At 42.3% G+C, this 20,674-nt stretch overlaps 1 long non-coding RNA gene across 1 annotated transcript; it reads right to left on the bottom strand.

Moving 5' to 3' along the window:
• Positions 1-1,788: 1,788 nt before the first annotated feature.
• Positions 1,789-20,276, bottom strand: LOC124966446 (uncharacterized). The gene is made up of 3 exons (XR_007105351.1): positions 20,217-20,276; positions 11,604-11,767; positions 1,789-2,196 (listed from the first exon to the last, which is right to left on the bottom strand). It is a non-coding gene; the product is annotated as an uncharacterized LOC124966446 (long non-coding RNA).
• Positions 20,277-20,674: the final 398 nt, after the last annotated feature.

Raw genomic sequence — 20,674 nt, 5'->3', positions numbered from 1 at the left:
GTTCTTTTCTGCTTCAGAGGCTTTGTGATGGCCATTCTGTCTTCTGGCAACATGGTTCTCCCAGAACTTGGCAGGGATGGTTTCCTCTTTTCTTTTGGATCTCAACTCACATGACTCAATCTCAGAGCTGCCATTGTGCCTCCAACTAAATCTTGACTCCCCTGCACAGGTGTTGTTCACACAACATCACCTCTCTTTCATTCTCTGCATGACTGATAACACATGTTATTCTTCCTCTCCTTCTTCATTTGTTTGTCTCCCCCACTGTAATTCATGCATATAAGGGCAGGTACTTGTCTCACTCATCACTGGGTCTCCTGTTGTGCCTGGACAGAGTAGATGCTCAATAAAGGTCTGCTCATTGACCCAGTGACTGAACTACTTCCTGTGCTCCTTCTTAGTCTCTTTGCTGCCACTATCTACTTTGAAGTCAGAGGACTATTGGCACCCACAGTATTTGACTACTGGAACATTTCCCATGATGATCCTGACTTCTGACTTTTGCCACACTGGGATATCTGACCCGGGTTCATCTTCCTGCTTGGACACAGTGGGCTGGAGGCCCTGAACCTGTAAGGACTGGAGAAAATACAGAACTACTCCCTTGTGAGAAGAGAGAGACATTAACATATGGAGGTGGTTATGCAGGGGATGGAGGAGCTGAGGGACCTCCAAGGGAAGGGGCGATCACTTCTACCACCCTTAATTCCTATAGGGAGGGCTGGGGAGATAGCTGTCGGTAGAATGCTTGTCTTGCAAGCACAAGGCCCTGGGTTCGATCCCCAGCACTGCAAAAAAACCAACAAACAAAAAAACTAATTCAATTCTTACAGGGGCTCTTTAGCTGGATCAAAGGCTGATTAATAAGACAAAAGCATACAAATTTAATTACATTTACATGTACCTGGAGATCTTAGAAGACTGTGAAATCCAAAGAAATCAACCAAAGCAAGATGCTCTTATACTTTTAAGACAAAGAACAATAAATCTTAGAGCAGTGACAAGACAAAGGAGGGCAGCTAAAGATGGGAAACTTGGGATGCAAATATATGGGAAGAATTTAGTGGAGCCAGGTTCGCAGATCCCTAGTGCCTGGTTCTGAACTGATGAAAGTTGTCTTCAGCAAAGGAGGATTTATGTCCCAACTTTAGGCAGACACAAAAAGGACGGAAAGTCCCTCTGCTTTCTAACCTTTTTCAGCTCAACAATCCTCTATATTTAAGGGAGAAATATTATGGTTTTCTTTGGGCTAAATGGGAGTCAGTGAAGCAATAGGAAGTGAGTAATAGCAGGAAACTGCTGTAACTGAAGGCTGGAGGAACAAAGAGGAGGTGGTGTTACCAGAGATCAGAGAGGAAGTTACCTAATAGAAGCTGGAAACACAAGGGGATTGTCTGGCTGTCAGGAGCTGGAGCTGTGGACACACTACCAGGAGAATGGGGAGACTGATTCTAGCCCCTGCCTCCTACCCTCAACTCCTCCTCTGCTTCCCAGTGGTTGAGGGTGAATCCAGATGAAGGGGAGGCCGAAACCTGCAGCCAGAGAAGCTGGCAGAAAGGGAAGGGTGGACATAGCCCAGAGCAGGTCCCTCAGTGTGACAGGGGTCCCACCATGCCTGCTGTCCAGTGCCAGGCCCTGGTTTGTGTACCACGTTTGGTCACTTTAGGGTTAGGATTGAGTTTGCCACCCCAGTGTTTCAGTTATCTATGGCTGCATAGTAACATCTCCCAATAAAGCAATTTTAAAACAACCATTTTATTCTTCTTCCAATTTTGTGGGTCAGGAATTCAGGAAGGTCTCAGCAGGCTGTTCTCACATTGGTGTCTCTCTTGTGGTTAAAGTCAGATGTTGGCTGGGGCTGCAGTCATTTGAAAGCTCAGCTGGGCTCATGTCCAAGGTGGCTCATTCACATGGCTGGCAACATTGCTGACTGTCAGTTGGGTGCTCGGCTGGGCTGTTGACCAGAACAATTACACGGCTACTCCAGCACCAGGATCCTCTATGGCAGCTGGCGTCTTCCAGGGTGAAGGGTCCAAGAGGGCCAGGAATTCAAAGCGTGGCCTTTTCTGACACATCCTCAGAAGTCACACAGCATCACTTTTGCTCCTGTCTGTTGATTGAAACAGTCACAAGCCATCCAGGATGAGGCTACATAAATTCTACCTCTTGATGTGAGGAGCTGGTGGTCACATCTAACTTAAAAAAAAAAAAAAAATCTGTGAGGTCCGGGGGTGAGTACTTTTCTCACCCGACTCTTTAGAGGACCTTCTCCATTCTGGTGGCCTTGACGACCATCTACATGACTATGATTCCCAGCTCTCTTCCCAGCCTATACCCTTTCCTGATGTATGGATTGGTTGCAAACTGGACATTCCCCGCATCCCCGAAGTTGCCTAGGAACCTCAAAACTGTAATATTCACACCTGGACTCTGGTAATTCTGCTAACCAGATGCTGCTGGGAATCACCATTCTCCCAGATGAAAGCCACATTTATTTATGCAACTTTCAGGGTCTCCATTATGCCCAACTAATGAACCCTGCTTTGACTCCAGCCTCATCTCCCTAACTTGAATTTCAGTAATTCATCAAGACTTGAATCAATGAATGATTTCTTTTTTTTTAATTGTAAACAAATGGGATACATGTTGTTTCTCTGTTTGTACATGGCGTAAAGGCATACCATTTGTGTAATCATAAATTTACATAGGGTGATGTTGTTTGATTCATTCTGTTATTTTTTTCCCTTCCCCCCACCCCTCCCACCCCTCTTTTCTCTCTATACAGTCCTTCCTTCCTCCATTCTTGCCCCCCTCCCTAACCCTAACTCTAACCCTAACACTAACCCCTCCCACCCCCCATTATGTGTCATCATCCACTTATTAGCGATATCATTTGTCCTTTGGTTTTTTGAGATTGGCTTATCTCACTTAGCATGATATTCTCAATGAATGATTTCTTACTGGTGTGTCTTGGCGTGCTCTTCCATTTGAATGACTGAGTTCTATTCATTTTTAAAGCTCAGTGGCTATGATTTGAATATTGTTTATCCCCTCCAAAACTCATATTGAATCTTGATTGCCATTGTGGCCATATTAGGAGGCAGAGCTATTCTTTAAGAGGTGATAAGACTGTTAAGAGGCTGGGCACCTATAATCCCAATGGCTCGGGAGGCTGAGGCAGGAGAATTGAGAGTTCAAAGTCACCTTCAGCAACTTAGCAAGGCCCTAGGCAACTCAGTGAGACCCTGTCTCTAAACAAAGTGTTAAAAAGGGCTGGGGATGTGGCTCAGTGGTTAAGTGCCCCGGAGTTCAATTCTTGGCATGCAAAAAACAAAAAACAAAAAACAAACAAAAGAAAACCAATGAGACTGTTAAGAGAGATTAATGCTTTTCTCTAGAAATGGGCCAGTTATCACAAGACCAGGTTGTTATAAAGTAAGGGTGCCCCTTGTGTATTGCCTTTTTCACATGTGCCCACTTACTCTTCAGCTTTCCTGCCATGAGACAAAGCAGTGGAAGCCTTCACCAGATGCCAGCATACAATCTAGGATTTCCCAGCCTTTAGAACCATGAGCCAAAATAAGCTTATTTCCTTTAAAAGTTATCCAGTCTCAGGTATTCTATTACAGCAACAGAAAACAGACTGGGGCTTTTGCTTTTGTGCACTCAGGACTCCTGAGCTCCCTGCTGAGGAGACCACATGGAAAGGCCACATGGAGGAGAACTGAGGAAGCCTGAAAGGAGCAAGAATTGATGCCTTAACTTCTGACTCCAGACTAGCTCTCCCCTAGACATTTAAGGTGCCCTCCCTGATCCAACCGGCATGGAAGTGAAGAAGCTCTCTTGAATATTCTAGTTATAGCCAACATCATGTGAAGCAGTCGGGCCTTTTCTATCCAAATTCTTGAAACACAGGACAGTGTGAACAACAACAACAACAATATAGGTGCTGTTTTAAGCCACGAGTTTTGGGGTATTTTGATATGTGGCAATAGCTACCTGTTTCCTGCTTATCCGTGGGTCTCACAGAGGAAGGAGAAGAATGTTGTTCCTAACATAAATAGACTCCCTGCCCAGATCAGGGCTGATATATTGTATTCTTTCATTTATTCATTTACTCATTCATTCTTTTACTGGATATTTATTGAGATCCTACCAGGCACCAGATTCTAGGTTCTGTGGATATACTGGTAACAAGACAGTAAAATCAAGGAGCTCAGTCATGTATGGTAACACACTGTAATTCCAGCTATTTGGGGTGATGAGGCAGGAGCAGCATTTGAGCCCAAGAGTTAGAGGACAGCCTGGACAACATAGCAAGACCCCACCTCAAAAAAAAAAGAGCTCATATAATTTAAAGTCCGACTTCAGTGTAAGAACAATCACCTTGGGTAATATAACAGATAGAGTGGAGAAAGCAAGAATGTATTATAGAACAGAAGCATAATGTCAAACCAGTTGGATTTATATCTCAACCATTTGGGGGGAAAATATCAATTTGGAGCTTCATCTTACATGATAAATGAAAATAAATTCCAAATGGACTAGAGTAAAATGTGGGAAGAATATTACACAATAAAAGTCTTGAAGATGAAATAAATATTTAATAACCTCTGTGTATGGAAAGACTTTCTGTACTTTAAAGTGGAAGAATAAATCACTAAGGAAAAAATTGAAAGGTTTGACTGTATTAAGAGTTGATTATTAGGGCTGGGGAAATAGCTCAGCTGGTAGAGTGCTTGCCTCGCAATCACAAGGCCCTGAGTTTGATCCCCAGTATCACAAAAAAAAAAAAAAAAAAAAAGAGTTGATTATTCCAAATGTCCAAAAAAGAGTGTGATAAAAATAAACTTAAATGAAAAACAGAAAAATAAATGCAACAAGGATATTAGAAAAATAGCTAACGTCCTAAATATAAAGAAGATATTAATGAATTAATGTGAAAGACACATAATAGGAATTGATAAATCACAAAAGAAATAAGAAAACTACAAAAAGATCAAAGCTAAGTTTATCTTAAGTAGTATTTGAATGATTTGCTACTTGAAATACTGAGACACTTCCCTTTGCCTGTCAATCAGCAAAGATGTTTGAATTGTGATTCCCTGTAGCCAGGGAGAGCTCAGCGGGGTGAGAGACCCCATTCACCATGTTTAGAATGCAAATAGGAATGACCTTTCTGGAGAAGGACTGGGCAACCCAAGTCCAGGGACTGAAAATGTGCTTATCTGTTGATCTACCAGTTATATTTGAGGAATTTAATACCTGGAAGTGATCCAGGAAGTAGGAAAAGATTTCAGAACAAGGATTTTGATGACAGTTTTGAATAATAGCAAAAAAAGGAGGGGGAACCCAAACAAACTGGTAGCAACCATGCATCTTGGCAGCATTTGACAAAGATCCATGGGATGTTAATAGGTAAGTGAAGATAAAGGGGCTCCTTGCTAAATGAAATGGGGGGAAGGTTGGTGTTCATGAAATTACAAGAGCTGTTTGTTGCAGCAATGCTCATTTACATGTCAGTCCATGACAGTTGTACAAGAAGGAACCTCCTAGCCTTTAGTTTCTGAATTTATTTGGTCAGGGAGACTGCATGAATTAGCTATGGATGGCAAGTGTCACACCAAAGAAGTGTCTCATTCTTTCAGCCAAATCAGACCTACTCAGATTCAGTGGGTGGTATGTTAGTTATTAAACTCCCCATCAAGAACAACTTAGGGGAGGAAATGTTTATTTTGTGCTCATGGTTTCGCTGGTCTCAGTCCCTGGTCAGCCAGCTCCATTGCTCTAGGCCGGTGGTGAGGCAGAACATCATGGCAGAGAATAGCTGCTCAGCTCATTACTGCTGGGAAGCAGAGCAAGAAAGAGGGAGGAGCCTGGGGCAAGATGGACATCTCCAGGACATGCCCCCAGTGAGCCACCTCCTTCAGCCCTGCCCACCTGCCTAGAGTTAGTACCCAGTTAGTCCATTTAAACTATGATGGGCTGATCAGGTCATAACTCTCATGATCTAACCATTTCACCTCTGACTGTTTTTGCATTAATACAGGAGTTTTGGGGGAATCCTCAGGTCCAAACCATAACGGGTGGAGAAATAGATTCCACCCTTTGATGGGAATTGCTGTGAAGTCTGATGGCAAAGGGGCATGGAGACAGGGAGGAGGGATACATTGAAGTCATTATTCTCAGTCTATCAGAGTCCTTTCTTCACAAGGTTTATTAGATTAGGTAAATAACTAGCTATTGTTAACCAAAGAGCGCCCCCGCCAAATCTCAATGGCTTAATCTATGTTTCATTCACACTATTGAGTAATAAAGCCAGAAGGATGACTTTGTTCCTTGGAGGCAGATGGGAACTCAGGCTTCTTCCGTTTGCCATTGCCAGCCTCCATGGTGGTTGGAAGAGGTGAGGGCCCTGTGTGAGAGGTTTCTATGGTCATGCCTGGAGGACCAGTCAGCACAACTGCTTGGCCAGAAACTAGTAACTTGCTTGTGCATGATTGCAAAGGAGGATGGGAAATGTAGTCCAGCTTGTGCAAAAGAAGGAGTTTTGACAAGCAATTAGCCAGCCTCTGCCACTCATTTTGCAACATGCTGTCTCTGAAAATAGAGGTTTATCTTGATATATTTGCTTCCTTGTTTATTGCCTGTCTCTCTCCCCTAGGATGTGAGCTCCATGAGGGCAGTTTTGTTTACCACTGAATCCCCATCACCCTTTACTGGGCTTAGACATAGTATGTGTTGAATGAAGAAATGAGTGAATTAAAAATATCAATGACTTCAGAGATGGACAGCCACCATTCCTTCAAGGCTGGTCTTTCTAAAGAAATTTAGAAATTTAGAAAGAAATTTAGAAATTTAGAAGTTGCTGATTATAAACGAGCTGTTAGGATAGGGTACGTAGGATGCAAATCCAGAAACGGAAATCAATGTAACAGTGGCTTAAACAGAGTAGAACTTTATTTCTTTCTCACCAGTACACTATTTTCTGTGGTTTTGCTTTCTACAGTTTCTGTTTCAAAGATATTAAATGGAAAATTTCAGAAATAAACAATTCGTAAGTTATAAATCGCTCACCCTTCCAAATAGCAAGATGAATCCCCCAAAGTACTATTTTGTCCTACACAGGATGTGAATCATCCCTTGGTACAGTGTATCCACCCTGTATATACTACCTGCCTCATATCATTTAGTAGTCATTTCAGTTGTCAGATCTACTGGCACTGTAGTGCAATGGTTGTGTTCAAATGACTCAGAAAAAGAGCGGGGGAGGAGCGTAGGGAGAGATTGTTTACATCTTTATTACAACATGTTGTTAAAATGATTTTATTTTATTATTCATTGTTGTTAATCTCTTAGTGCCTAATTTATCGATTAAACCTTATCATGGTATACGTATGTAGGAAAAACACAGTATACATAGGGCTCAGTACTATCCTAGGTATTCACAGGGGTCTTGGAAGGTATCCCCCATAGACAAGGGAAGACTACTGTAGATTAAACATAAACAGTCCAGGTAAGGTATGGAGGCTTCATAGGGTCAGAAATGCAGGCTGCTTCTACCTATGAACCTGCCATCCTAGGAGAGTGCCCCAGCCTGTGTGGTTTGGGATGGCTCCTGGTCACACCTGTCCATATTCCACGCAGTGGGAAGGGGAAAAGGAAATAGACTCACTTCACAGCTCTTTCTAAACACAGATGAATTGAGAGGTGAAATCTTAGCTTTAATTTATTCTTCCCTAAGGACTGTCAGGGGTCGTCCTTTGGTTACTTTCCAGGGCAAAGAATCAATGTGTAACAGGGAGGTCAGGTCACAAGAAAGTAAAGGGAATATAGTTGTTCCGTCCAGGTTAATATGATTTGTCTGCAAAAATGGGCAGGATACAAATTTGTATCTATGATATGGTTAGAATTTATAAAAATATGCCCAGAGAAAGGGGAAGAAATAGAAAGAAATATTAATAGACATGGTCTCTGCATGATAGGTAAATTTTCTTTTTATTTCTTTCCTGCTTTTTTTTTTTTTTTTTTTTTTTTTTTTTTTTTTTTTTGTGGCACTAGGGATTGAATCCAGGTGTGCTGTACTACTGAGCTACATCCCCAGTCCTTTTTACTTTTTATTTTGAGACAGGGTCTCACTAAATTGCTAAGGTTGGCCTTGAACTTGCAATTTTCCTGCTCCAGCCCCCCAAGTAAATGGAATTACAGGCATGCACCACCATGCTCAACATAAAATATAAAGATAAAATCATATCACTCTAAAATATCATTTGAAGACTACAGATTCCTAATGTTAATTAGTCAAAGGTATCAACCCTCTGTATTATAATTAGTGATTTTGAGGGTCTTAATTAAGAACTGTTTCCCTTCCTTGAGGTTATAAATTTACCCTTCTTACCTTCTTATCTTTAAGAAATTTTTGAGTGGACACAGTGGCACATGCCTATAATTCCAGTGACTTGGGAGGCTGAGGCAGGAGGATCAAAAGTTCAAAGTCAGCCTTGGCAACTTAATGAGGCCCTGGGGCTGGGGTCATAGCTCAGTGGTAGAGCACTTGCCTAGCATGCGTGAGGCACTGGGTTCGATTCTCAGCACCACATATAAATTAATTAATTAATTAATGAAAGGTCCATTGACAATTAAAAAAAAAAACGACTTAGTGAGGGCCTAAGCAACTTAGCAAAACCCTGTCACAAAATAAAAAATAAAAAGGGCTGGGGATGTAGCTCAGTGGTTAAGCACCCCTGAGTTCAATATCTGGTACCGAAAAAAAGAAATTTGCTTTGTCTTTTACATCTAGGTCCATAATCTATCTAGAGTGGAATGAAATAGGAGTCTAATGTCATTTTTATCCATTTCGATGGCAAACTAGCTAGCTTCTTTACTAAAAAGAGTGTCTCCCCCCACAACTGCGTTTTGTAGTAAAATGTCTACTGCAAATCAGGTGGTCACATATGCATGAGAGTATTTCTTGATTCTGTTCTATTCAAATCCACTGTGTTAATTCCTGTAGCTTTATAAATAGGTCTTGATTCCAAGCAGTGTGAGACCACCTGCCTGTTCTTCCTTAAGAACATCTTTGTTTTACTTGATTCTTTGTATTTCTGTATAAAATTTGGGATTCACGTGAAGGTTCTGAAGAGAAAAAAGTGTTTTAACTTGGATTATAAACAAATGGAATAAATAAGTAAATTCAGAGGGAACTGGACATCTGATCCAGTAATTTGATATATCACACTAGTTAGTTAGTTTTTAAAAATGTCTTTATAGCTGGGTGTGTGGTGCATGCCTGAAATCCTAGAAACGTGGGAGGCTGGGGCAGGAGGATTGCAAGTTTGAGACCAGCCTCAGTAACTTAGGGAGTCCCTACACAGCTTAGTAAGATCCTGTCTCAAAACGAAAAATAAAAAGGGTTGGTAGTGTAGTTCAGTGATAAAGTGTCCTGGGTTAAAAAAAAAAAAGAGGTCTTTTACAAGATTTCCTTGTACAGAATTTTCACCTAGTTTTTAAAACTTTTTACTAAGTACTTGACCACTTGTAATAATGTAAATGGCTATTTTTCTACTTTTATTTGGTTTATAAAATTGATTTTCTATCAAGAAACCTAGTTAAAATCTGCTTGAAGTCTAATAAATGATTCTATAGAGTCTTGTAAATTTTCTGTAACTACAGTAGTATCACCTCTTAATAATGATGCTAATAACTTTTATTTTCCTGCTTTACTGTCATGTTAATGTCTCCAGGACAAAATGAACAGCTGGCATTTTTGTCTCACTCTGAAGGAAGGAAAGTTTTTTGCACTTGACATTAGATGCTTTAATACTTAACCACAAATGATGCTGGCTGTAGGTTTTGGTAGTTATTCATCAAATTAAAAAATTTACTTCTATTCCTACTCTGCTGAGAATTTTAAAACATGAGTTAAGTTTGAATTTCATCCAATATTTTTTTTGCATCTGTCGAGGAACCCTATGATTTTCTCCCTAACCTCATAATGTGCTGGTTTATACCAATATCTGTGTTTTAATATTTAACCAATCTTGCATTCTTGGTATAATTGATATAATCTATTCAAATATTGCCTCTACCCCACTCATTTGGTACCACAATAAAATAAGCTAGAAATTTTCTGTATTTTATCTGGTATTTTTGTTTCTGCTCCTGTCTTGATATTTTCTTGACCTACTTTTTTTTTTCTCAGTTCTGTCTAATCTCTGTTAATACCTATTGAGTATTTAGTTTTAACGATTGTATTTTTCAGTTCTAGAATTGCTTTTTGCTTTGTATTCTGATATGCAATTCCGTGTGTGTGTGTGTGTGTGTGTGTGTGTGTGTGTGTGTGTGAGGTGTTTGGGTCAAACCCAGGGCTGTACTGCTGAGCTTAGCACTCAGTCCCTTTCATTGTTTTTGGAAGTACTGGGGATTGAACCAGGGGGAACTTCCACTGAGCTACATCCTCAGCCCCCTTTCTTACTTTATTTTGAGAAAGGATCTCCCTAAATTTCCAGGTCTGGCTCACAAATCTGAAAATCTTATCCCTGAACTATAAAAAGTGAAACTGAAGCTGGGCACAGTGGCACATGCCTTTAATCTCAGCTACCTGGGAGGTTGAGGCAGGAGATTCACAAGTTCAAGGCCAGACTCAGAAACTTAGCAAGATCCTATTTCAAAATAAAATACATAGGGGGCTGGGGAGATAGCTCAGTCGGTAGAGTGCTTGCCTTGTAAGCACAGGCCCTGGGTTTGAATCCCTAGCACCCCCCCCCAAAAAAAAAAAAAAAACATAAATAAGTAAAAAGGACTGGAGGGTGTGGTTGAGGATTTCTGGGTTCGAAATCACCAAAAACATACAGATATTTTTTGTTTTTGATCTTTGTTTTGTTTTCTTGAAAATACGAGTAGCCACCTTATAGTGTGTATCTGACAGCTCTGATATCTAAGTGTGTGTGGATATGTTCTCATATTTGTCGATTCTTCTGGTTCTCATTCTGATTTGTAGAAAGACTCTGAAGGACTAATACAGTGCTATGCTACTCCAGAAGTGACCCTTTTTTACTTCTGTCACCTGGGAACATCATTAATCCAGGATAAGACCTGAGTTGTTTACCTAACTCATGTAGGGGGTACAAAGTTAAGCTGTAAATTCCCAGGAGGACTCAGTGACTTCTGGTTCACTTTTACCTTGAGGACAACTTTTTTTTTTTTTTTTTTTTGTACGAGGGATTGAACTGAGGGGCTCTTCTTCACTGAGCTACATCCCAGCCCTTTTTATTTTTTTATTTTGAGACAGAGTCTTATTGAGTTGCTTAGGGCCTCGTTAAATTGCTGAGGTTGACTTTGAACTTGAAAGTTTTCCTGCTTCAGCCTCCAGAGCCCACTGGGATTACAGGTGTGCACCACCACACCCATCTTTCAGAGGAAGAGCTGATTTTCAGACTCTACAGTCTGGGTTGGCCTCAGTCTTTACTGTTGTTCCACTTAGTCCCAAACTGTCATCTGGATTGAAAAATGCAGTCAGAGTAAAGTGATGGTATTTGAGTTTGGGGCTTTTCTCTTGTTTTATTCTGAATTTTGGACAGTTTTGTAATCACTTGCCCTCTTACTTGTGCTTCGCAGTTTTTGAAATTTTATTCCATGTACTTTCATCCGCATTTTAAGTTATTGTTGGATAGAAGGCGGTGTCTGATTATTTAGAGAATCATTATTAGTAGAAGTCCAGTATGGTTTTTTTCCCCACAGAATTGACTTTAGTTGTATGTTTTTCACCCTGCAAAAAAATTCAATCAAACAAAAAATAAATAAAACATAAGTCATCTACATCCCATCGCCTAGAGATACCACTATGGACCTTCTCTTGACTATATCTTCATATATTTCTTTGCAGATTTACAGTTTAACATATGTAATTTTATGTAAAGGGCATCCTGTCCAGCAAAATATCATTCTATATTTCATTTACTTTCAACTCTGATTTTTTAATTAAAAAATTTTTTTTTTTAAATTTTGTTTTAAGGGCTGGGGATATAGCTCACTTTGTAGAGTGCTTGCACAAGGCCCTGGGTTCAATCCCCAGCACTGCAAAAAAAAAAAAAAAAGTTTCCTTTTAATGATACATGGCAGTAGAATCTATTTTAATATCAACCTTGTCTTGTTCTTGCTCTTCCCCATCTCTACACTGACCAGGCCACCAACATTACAGTTAGAAATCTGAGATGCATCCTTTCTAGCTTTCTCCATTATTACACAAAGGTGTGAACATGCATATGCACATTCATAAGGGATTCTTTTTATATTCACATCTCTACATCTCACTTTTCTCAGTTAAAATTTCTTCAAACCAGTTGGTCAAGTTCCAATTTATTGGTGACAATTGCATTTATGATATGAATGAACCACAATTGAAGAGCCCAATCAAGCATTACTTGAATTATATTTTAAAAACCTTCATTTTGCAAACCCAGAAAAGCCAGCTGTTGTTGTCTAAGTTCACTCTCTGCCAGTGTCAGAGCCACCTTCTAACCAAGAGAAGAGACAGAAGGGAGAAGGCCTGGTCTTTGACTTTAGGGACACAATCTGGAAGTTTTCTACATCATTTCTGCCACAGTCCATTGATTGGAAGACAGGAAGATGCAGATGCTGCCTCCAAAAGGGCTGAGAAACATCATCTTAGCTAGGGAATGATACGCCCAATCGCAAATTCTATTTCAATAGAAGAAGGAGAAGAAAAAATATCGGTGGACTGCTAGCGCGGTGCCTTGCGTGCCTTCTAGCCAGCCAGCACCTGCTGACACTTTCCAGTGAGTCAGGGTGGGAGATGTCTGGATGGTTTTTGATATTGCAACTGATAGGAAATAAAGGGATCATGACACCTCTTCACTAGTTTCTTTGGTGCTTATAATTTCCATTTCATAAAACAAAAATTTAAATCTAGGCATAATTTACAAAGGAAAAGTCACCCTTGTAAATGTATAATTCTATGAATTCTGAGAAATGATGTAGCCATGTCACCAATAAATACTACAATAAAAATGTAGAATTCTATCACCCTAAAAGTTCCTTCATTTCCCTTGGTAGTCAGTTGCTTCTTCAACGCCAGGCCCTGGCAACCACAGATCTGATTTCTGTACCTATAGAGTTGGCTTTCCAGAATGTCATGTAAATGGGATCTTACAGTATGTGGACTTTTGAAACTAGTTTTTCACATATCATGCTACATTTCAGACTGGTCTTTGTCATTGTGTGGATCAATTCATTCCTTTCTGATTGCTGCTGTCATATGTATCAATAGCCCATTCCTTTTTATTGCTGAATAGTATTCTGTTGTGTGGCTGTACCAGCTTCTTTAGTCATTCATTCACTGAAGAACTTTGGGTCATTTCCAGTTTGAGGCAATTATGAATAAAGGCGCCATTCACATATTGTTCTGGTTTTTGTGTGAACTTGAGTTTTTCACTTCTCTTGGGTAAATACCTTGGAAGGGAATTATTGGGTCATGTGGTTGATATACATTCAAATTTATGAGGAACTGCTGAACTATTTTCCCAAGTGTCTAAGAAACATAACAAAGATCTTAGCAGAAAATCCAGGGTGGTATTACCGGTGGAACAGTGGTGTTTGTACTCCATGACAGCAAGATATGTAGCCCAGGACCTGGTCCTCTGACCCTCCTAGAGATTCAGCAGGCTCTCTGATTTCCTTGAACATACCCTCTTTTCTGTTTAAACTGGTTAAAGTGTCTTTTATTGCATGCAGCTAAGCACCCTGATTGCATGTGAGTCAGATGTGAACTCTGGCTTAATTAGTCAGAGTCAAGAGATGAGCACATACAGTTTCCACTTTGAAAACGTGGAAACAGCAGACCCTTTGAGAAGGAGGTGGAAATGGGGAGTATCATGGGCATCCATTGTCCTGATGGCCCAGTGTCTCTCCTTCCTTCTAGGAATGACACTTCTTTTGTCCTTGTGTGGGTTGTCCCAGAACCAGATACTGAAAAGAGGATTCGTATGCAGGTCATTTACTTGGGAGGTTCTGAGAAGATGTGTGGGGAGTAAGGAAGGGGACAGGGAAGGGTGGGTCACTGAAGGGTGTGTTATCTACCATGATTGGGGCTTAATTTTTCTGGGAATTTCTGGGATCTAGTGCAGACTATGTGCCTTAGAGTGGTCCCACCCATGGGGTGAAGGAACTGGGACATTCATCTACCAACTCCCATCAGTTGCTGGTTAAGAGCTTCTTTCAGGAGCTTTAATTCTTTGGTCCTTCCAGCATGCCCCACTCTTGGGCAGAGTGGGTTCCAATGTCAGATGGTCACAGCCAGACAGTTGGAAGCCCAGTGGAGATGGTAAGCGCTGGGGGAAAGTGGGTGAGGAGCAACAGCATCTCTCACATACTTCATTCCAGGGACTATTGCTTCCTCTATCCATCTCAGTGTGCTTATGGACCATGTCATCTTACAGATTTTGATTCCATGGGTAATTAGTTTGGGGGTCATCAGGTAATTCACGCTGAACCAATTATGACCCTTTCCTGGGGCCATGTTTTTTTTTTTTTTTTTTTTTTTTAAATCATGGTACCAGCAAGAGTGAGCTATTGATGGCAGAAACTGCTGCTCCATAAGAAGCAGAGAGGAACTGAAGACCAACAAAGAGAATCAGGGGCCAGCTACACAGAGAGGAGTCCTTCCCGTCTGAAGTTCTGTCACTGCTTTTGCTCTGCTGTGGTTACGCTGTTTGGCCTTCCTTCACCTCATGTCTTCATATATATCGCCTTCTTAACTCAGCTAGTTCAAGCAGGGATAGCTTTGCCTGCATTAAAAAAATCTCCAAGGAGCTGGGATTGTGGCTCCGTGGTAGAGAGCTTGCCCAGCATGTTTGAGACCCTGGGTTCAATTCTCAGCACCACATATAAATAAATAAAAGGTTCATTGACTACTAAAAAAATATTTTAAAGAAAGTTTCCAAGATAACAGTGCTGTTTCCAATGTCCAAGGCTTTGTAACAGATCCCTTATTTCCCAAATGTAGTGGCTTAAAATAAAGATTTGTAATTTCCCATGATTCTGTGGATTGATTCTTTTCCACATGGTATTGCCTGGGACACTCAAGTGGCTGCATTTGGCTGGTGTCTGGGATGGCATGGAAGATCCAAGATGATGCTGGTCACCTGCTTAGGTGCAGGCTGTTGGTTGGGGTTCTTTGATTCTCCTCTGTGAGGTTTCTCTCTCCACATGGTGTCTTCTCCTCTAGGGCTTCTTTGTGAGACCTCACTCTCCAGGTAGGCCCAGGCATGGCGGCTAAGTTCCCAAAACTGAAGCTGTACTCACAGGCTTCTTAAGGCCCAGGCTCAGGACTGGCACAGCATCACTTCCACTGCATTCTTGGCCAAAGCAAGTCACAGGGCCTGCTCAGATTCCAGGCAGGGGGAAAATAGACTGTCTACCTCCTGATGAGAGGGACAACATGTGTACATCAGGAGAGAGGGATTCTTGGTGACCTTATTTGGAGACTACCTGCCTTAAACAAGGTAGAAGTTACTAGTCTAGGGATGGTGTGACCCCTCTAAGATGAAGGGCCTGCAGAACCTTTTGTCTTGTTTCTCTTTCATTCTATGGTGTTGCTCTCCTCTGTTTGTTCCAAGATGATCCCTTACACATTCAAATTTCAGCAAGTGGGAAAATCAAAGAGGAGGATTAATGTATACCCTTTCACAAAAGCTATGAGCTACAAATTGCCTACCTCACTTCCCACTGTCCATCAACCAGAATGAAGCCATGTGCTCACTCTAGATGCAAATAAAGTTGGGAGATACAGTCTTGTCCAGTGGCCTAAGCCCTGCTAAAAATTCTGTGGCAGAAGGAGCAAGAGGATGTTGGAAGATACTAGCATTTTTCTTATTTTCAATTTTTTATTGTAGTAAAATACATATAATTTACCATCTTAACCATTAAGCATTTGGTATGGTGGTATTTAACGTATTCCAATGTTGTACAACCTCACCACAATCTATCTCCATAATTCTTTTCATCTTCTAAAACTGAAACTCTAAACCCATTGCTATGGTTTGAATATGTCCCCTGAAGTTCATATTTTGGAAATTGAATCCCTAATCAACAATATTGAGAGGTAGGAACTTTAAGAGATGATAAATGGCTGGATGAGGTGGTGCACACCTGTAATCCCAGTGGTCTGAGAGACTAAGGCAGGAGGTTTGGGAGTTCAAAGCTAGCCTCAGTCATTTAGCCAGGCCTTAAGCAACTCAGAGAGACCCTGTCTCTAAAATAAAATATATTTTAAAAAGGGGATGGGGATGTGGCTCAGCGGTAAAGTGCCCCTGGACTCAATCCCTGGTAACAGAGAGAGAGAGAGAGAGGTGATTAATAGACGAAAGTGGGTCTCTCAGGATTGGATCTGTTATTAGAACAGCAGGTTTGTTGTAAAAGTAAATTAGAGGACTGGGGACATGACTCAGTGATAGAGTACTTTCCTGACATGCAGGACGCCCTGGGTTCAATCCTTAGCACTACAAACAAAACAAAACAAAACAAAAGTAAATCAGGCTCTCTCCTGAACGCTCTCTCCCTCTCTTCCAAATGGCTTGCCCTTCTGCTTTCTGGCATGGGATGAGGAACAAGAAGGCCTCTACCAGATGAGAGATCTTGACCTTGGACTTTTCAGCCTCCAGAACTGTAAGAAATTAGTCTCTTTTCTTTATAAATTTCACTAGGTATTTGATTATAGCATCACAAAACAGACTAAGACACCCATTAAACTGATTTGGTCAGGAGTAGTGATGTGCATCTGCAATCCCAGCTACTCAGGAGGCTAAAACAGGAGGATTGTAAATTTGAGGCCCAGGCCAGTCTGGGCAACTTAGTGAAATCCTATCTTTAAAACAAAAGGATAGGAGCTGGGATGTAGCTCAGTGGGCTCAGTGGTAGTGTCCCTGGGTTCCAGCCCCAGTATTGAAAAATAAATAAAAAAATAAATTTATAAATAAATAAATAAAACCAAAACACAAATTCCTCGTTCCTTCCTCCAATTTAGCCCTGACGACCAACATCCTACTTTCTATGAATCTGACTACTCTCAGCACCACATGTAAATGGAATCATACAGCATTTGGGACAGTAGCATTTTTCTCTGCCAAGTGATAAAATCAAGAAGAGAGTGTGTGCAGGTCTGGGATGTACTAAGACTTCTTCAGAGACAAGGAGCCAGTTTTAATCAACCATCTAATTCAATATCCCAAGAAGATTTGGGTGTTGGGAATGTAACAGTGGATAGGACAGAAAGGGCCCTGTTCTTATGGAGTTTCCATTTTAGAAGAAATGGCAGATGGTTTAAAGAAAAAAAAAAAAAAAGGAACTTATAAATCAGAGACTCAAGGGTTTGACAAATACCAGGGAGAAAATGAAACTGGAGGTGGTGGGGGTGACTTTAGCAGTGGCGGTCAGGGGAGGCCTCTGTGGTAACTTGACATTTGAGCTAAGACCTGAAAAGGCAAAGATTTTGGGAAAAGCATCACTATAGGCAGGGTGTGAGTCCACTTTCCGCCACCATGACAGGATTCCATAGACTGGGGAATCTGTGAACAATAGAAGTTGATTTGGCTCACGGTTCTGGAGGCCGGGAAGTCCTCCAAGGAGCAGGGCTCTGGCATCTGGAGAGAGCCTTCTTGGTGAGTCATAGCTTGCCCATGGCAGCAGGGCAAGCTGTTACATGCTAGACAGAGGAATTTGGAGAAATTTATCCATTTGATTAGAAACTCACTTCCTCAATAAGGCTTCAATGTCTTCAGGAGGGCAGAGCCCTGATAAGCTCTCACCTTTTTTGTTTGTTTGTTTTTGTTTGGGGTACTGGGAACGGACCCCAGAGACACTTTACCACTGAGCCACACTCCCGGCTCTTTTTACTTATTTATTTTATTTTTTGATAAAGTCTCCCTAAGTCACCCAGGCCCCTACCCCTTAATACTGTTACAAGGGCAGCATGAGTTTTGGAGGAGACATTCAAGGGCAGCAAGTACAAAGGCCCTGGGGTGAGAATGAACTTGACCTATTCGAGATGCAGCAAGGATGGCCAGGTAGTAAGTGAATCAGGGAATGGTGTAGTATATGAGGGGGAGAGAGGTAGAAGGGAAGGCAGGGGAGATCTTGTAGACCACACACATATTTATGTCTTTATTTCTCATGGGTAAATAACTAGTAGTGGAATTGCTGGATAGGTGAATACTTAAGAAACTACCAACGCAGTCGCTCTACCTTACACTTCCACCCGCAGTATATGAAATTTCCAATTGCTCCATGTCTCTGATGACACTTGAAAGGGTCAATCTCTTTAATTTTAGTCATTTCAGCGGGTACACGGCAGTGTCTCATTGTGGTTTTCATTTATATTTCCCTAATGACTAATGATGCTGAGTACTTTTCTTTGTGCTCATTATTGGCCATTTGTGTCTTTTGTGAAGTGTCTGTTCAAAAAACCTTCGACCACTTTTTTTTTTTTTTTTTTGGCACTGGGGATTGAACCCAGGGTTGCTTTACCACTGAGTCACATCTCTAGCCCTTTCTATTTTTCTATTTTGAGACAGTGTCTCACTAAGTTGCCCAGGCTGATCTTGCACTGGGATTACAGGTATGTGCCACCACGCTCAGCTCTTAGGGCCATTTTTAAAAATTAGAATATTCGTCTGATTTTTTATTTTTTGCAGTGCTGGGGATGGAACCCCGGGCCTGAAGTGTGCTCGGTAACTGCGCCATTGAGCCACAACCTCAAGCCTGCTTGTCTGATATTTCAAAAAGCTTCCTCTGGCTGTGGTGGGGAGGACAACTGCAGCTTCCACCGAGGTCACCTAGTCACAGCTCAACAGACTGCCTGTTTCCAGGAAAGTCTGCTGTGGCTTTCCCCAACTCTTGGCCTGCTGCCAGGACAGGTTGGGCCACTGTGCAGGTCTTACATGGAGACCCTCAGTGCAGCTTCCTGCAGCTTGGCACCTTTGTGAGGCAGAGCCCAGGATACTGTCCATTTTATCTTCCTTCACCCAAAGGGTGACTCTTACCTGCCTGTGTTCTGTGCTCTGCTCTAGCACAGTTGAGGTATTTCACTTCTTTCTGGTAAAGATACTGTTAGCTCATATTCCATACGTGTCTGCCATCACTCCAGTCCCTTCCCTTGGGACCCCTTGAGCTACATGCATCTCGGCAACTAAAGAGGGACTCCAGGACTTCAGTCCAGCCCAAAGACCACCTTTGCTCTGATTGGATGGTACCCGGGTGTCCTGACTGTCAGGCTGGATGTCTTCTGGTGATAGTCGGGGCCTGGCTGGAGTTGGAGGGTGGGTCAGGAGGCTGATGCTGAAGGGCTGGGGAGGATTTTTATTAAGCCCAGAACTCAAGACTGGTGGTACTCATAACAATATCAGTCATGAGGATGGGAATTAATGTTCCTTGAGCACACGCAAATTGTGCCAGACCTTCCTACAGATGCTACAAAAACTGGACCATCTCAGCAGGCTACTCTCCTGCTCCCACTTGAGCCCCACTTCCTGCTCCCACCGGAAACCAGAGGGAGCCTGTGAACACCTGTCAGGTGAGGGCCTGGCGGCTCAGAATCCGCCCTGCCTCTGATTGCTCAGCTGGCTCACTTCTCTGCTCCGCAGCCTGCTGTTTCTGGGGTGGGGGTGGGGATGCAGGGTACAGGGTCTCTTCCTCCACGCCTGCTCTAGACCTAATGGGAAGGTTCTGGGTTCTTTAGGGGTTAGACTTGGCCAGACCTAGGGGCAGCTGTGCGCAGCCAGCATGGCCTCAGCCTTGCCCCGACCCTCCGGCAGCCCCCAGCTGCCCTCCCCCAGCTGCCCTCCCCCGCTGTTGGCACTCGGCATCTGTCCCGTGACCAGCAGCCATCTTCCCCTTTTCTTTCCTTCACCCAGGTCTGGGAGTGCTGGTGTGTGACGTGTGGATGGGGGAGGGGGCTTCCTGCAGCTGGTTCACCCCCAGCACCCTAACCTCAGGTTCCTCCTTCTCCTGCCCCTGCTTCGGCTCCCACTGGGGCCAGAAGTCCCTGTCTCCTCCTGAGTGCCCTCCCTCAGTCCCTGTTCCCAGCCACTTCCTCATTTGGCAGGCAGCCCAGCCCGGCCTAGTGGTCACCGTGTTGCCCCCACCTGTCTCACCTAAACTCAGTTCTGTCTCTGTGGTGTTGTGTTAGTGACACTAATTCTTACCTTCTTTCTCTTCTTTGTCATCATTTTCTCCTTCTCCATCTTTCATCTCTTTGTTTTTCTTTCTAAGAGTTAAACAACACCATGTTCTATTTCTGCCATTATTTACTGTGTGACCTTAGGCAAACATCTTTACCTCTCTGAAAAATGGGAATAAGAGCAACTACCTCAGAGGGAGTTTGTGGGGATTAAATGATGCAACACTTGGGACGGAGTACCACACGTCATTAGTGCCACAGGCTGAGGCTCTCAATACTCTGTGAACATCACAAGGGTCTGATTATCAGGGCTGGGGATGTAGCCCAGGGTGGAGAGCTTGCCTAGGATGTGCAGAACCCTGGATCTGGTCCCCAGTACACACCCTCCAAAAGTGTCTGATTATCAAACAATTATAGCTGATGCTTATAAAAAGCTGACAAGTGTCAGACCCTATTCTAAGAACATTAATTCATTTAGTCCCC

Source organism: Sciurus carolinensis, chromosome 16 (genome assembly GCF_902686445.1).
Source record: "Sciurus carolinensis chromosome 16, mSciCar1.2, whole genome shotgun sequence".
NCBI lineage: Eukaryota > Metazoa > Chordata > Mammalia > Rodentia > Sciuridae > Sciurus > Sciurus carolinensis.
This window is presented reverse-complemented; position numbering and strand designations above follow the sequence as displayed.